Source organism: Convolutriloba macropyga, unplaced genomic scaffold (assembly GCF_964194025.1).
Source record: "Convolutriloba macropyga unplaced genomic scaffold, txConMacr16.3 SCAFFOLD_3850, whole genome shotgun sequence".
Lineage (NCBI taxonomy): Eukaryota > Metazoa > Xenacoelomorpha > Acoela > Convolutidae > Convolutriloba > Convolutriloba macropyga.
The window spans coordinates 22449-24990 of NW_027453030.1; the positions used below are offsets into that span (position 1 = coordinate 22449).

Here is a 2542-nt window from a genome sequence, read left to right on the forward strand (position 1 = left end):
ATATGGCCAAGAGAGCATTTGAAGGCGAAACTTCTGCATGGGGAAGCTGCATCATGAACAAAAGTTTATATCGAGTATTATGTTGACGTTAGTAGGCCCTGGCCGAAAGCGCAGCATGTGAAAGGTATAGATAAAAGTTAGCGTTGCAGTCAGTACTGTGTAGTTACTAGTAGCTGGATTTAAGCTCGAAATGAGACACTGTTGGTGAAACTTCATCATGAGAACGTCACAAGCTGATCACGCTCTATGATATGACTAGTATTATGTTGCTTCTAGTAGGCTAAGCGCAAGCCGAAACATCAACATGTGAAAGTCGTAGAATTTTGCAATCAAACTGTGGCTAGTACTGTGATGTTACTAGTAACCTTTTCTTACGTCATATGGCCAAGAGAGCATTTGAAGGCGAAACTTCTGCATGGGGAAGCTGCATCATGAACAAAAGTTTATATCGAGTATTATGTTGACGTTAGTAGGCCCTGGCCGAAAGCGCAGCATGTGAAAGGTATAGATAAAAGTTATCGTTGCAGTCAGTACTGTGTAGTTACTAGTAGCTGGATTTAAGCTCGAAGTGAGACACTGTTGGTGAAACTTCATCATGAGAACGTCACAAGCTGATCACGCTCTATGATATGACTAGTATTATGTTGCTTATAGTAGGCTAAGCGCAAGCCGAAACATCAACATGTGAAAGTCGTAGAATTTTGCGATCAAACTGTGGCTAGTACTTTGATGATGCTTGTAGCCAACCGAATTGGTTGAAAAGCCCAATAAGTAAGCTAACTTGGGAGAGCTTGTTGGAAACCAAATGCTACTAGATTGGTCCAAATACATCCTTCAACAGGGGATCACTTGGCTCGCTTTACGAAGAGGAGCACAGCTATATGTGTTAATTCGGTATGAATCGCAAGATTTGTTTACCGACCTCTCTAACGCAAAAGGCGGTCTCGGCTTCGGCTGTTGACTGCGTCCGATTCAGGGTTATATAACTCTCGATTGAACACATTGATGTTCTATTGTTGGTGCTTCCAATAAAATTGGAACACTTAAAGCAGAACCGATTCAAATAATAGCATTCTGATCAATGATTGCATTCCTTGATCAAGAACTGCTGGAGTCATTGTGATGGCGAATTTTCTTCATAAGAAAATTGCAAAGAGACGGAACTTAATGAGACTAGTATTATGTTGTTTCTAGTAAGCGGAAGCTGAAACAGCAACATGTGAAAATCAAGTTTTGTTCAATGATCTCGAGGCGATAAGTACTATGAAGCAACTAGTAGCCTAAGCATGACTCAGATTTGAGACAGTCAAAAAGACTGGCGAAACTTCTTCACATGAAAGTTACATAGAGAACTACAAATGTATACAGCGAGTATTATGTTGTTTCTAGTAGGCGAAAGCTGAAACATCAACATGTGAAAGTTGTCTGCAAACTGTAGAACGATATGTGATTAGTACTGTGCTGTTACTAGTAGCCAGTCTGACTGTAGAAGCCAAGACAAAGGGAAACTAATGCATCTGAAAAGGACAAGTTATGGAAAGGTATGCACGATAAGTATTATGTTGTTTCTAGTAAGCGGCAGCTGAAACATCAACATGTGAACGTCGTTGTGTACAGTAACCTAGAACTATATAGTCCCTTAGTAACGTGCATTTACTAGTACCTGTAATTGGTATTCAGACTCAGGCAGTTTGGAATAGTTTGGCAAAGATGCACCAGAGAAAACTGGGATTTGATACAGAAATTGTTGAATACAAGTATTATGCTGCTTCTAGTAGGTTGAATCCGAAACATCAGCATGTGAAAATTGAAAACATTTCTGGTTCGAATTGTCACAAGTATTTGGTGATCTGAGTAGCCAAACTCACTACAACGCCAATTGAAGGCAAAAATTCTCAACGGGAAAAGCTATTCTCATTGAATGAGCTAACAAGACGAGTATTATGTTGCTTCTAGTAGGCGAAAGCCAAAACATCAACATGTGAAAGTCTTGCTGAACAAATTTAATGTTGTTGAGCTCAGTACCGTGTGAATTAGTAGCCATAATTGGCGAGCGAAAATTGAACTGGCGAAACTTCGTCTTTGGAAAATTGCAGATGCCGAGCACTTATTTTGCAACGAGTATTATGTTGACTGTAGTAAGCGAAAGCCGAAAACAGCAACATGTGAAAGCTGTTGAAATTTGTGGTCATTTTGCAATAAGTACAAGGAGTGTAACTAGTAGCCAGGTCAAAATTTGGGATAAGAATGAGCAAAAATTCTGCATGAGAACAGTTGAAATTATGAAACTAAATTACAAAGACTAGTATTATGTTGTTTCGAGTACGCGAAAGCGGAAACATCAACATGTGAACGTTTGTAACGAAGTTTCGTTAATTTTCAGCCTAGTACTGAGCAAGAACGAGTAGCCTCATCTCCAATCCCACGCAAAATGTAGTGAAATATGTGAGTGAACCTTATTCACGGTGAGGGTTTCCCGAGGTCTGTATTGCAGCGAGTATTATGTTGCTTCTAGTAAGCGAAAGCTGAAACAACAACATTT

General features: G+C 39.7%; 1 pseudogene; it reads left to right on the top strand.

Annotated features, from left to right (window-relative positions):
• Nucleotides 1–829: 829 nt before the first annotated feature.
• Nucleotides 830–981, top strand: LOC142357995 (5.8S ribosomal RNA; annotated as a pseudogene).
• The last annotated feature ends 1561 nt before the right edge of the window (nucleotides 982–2542 follow it).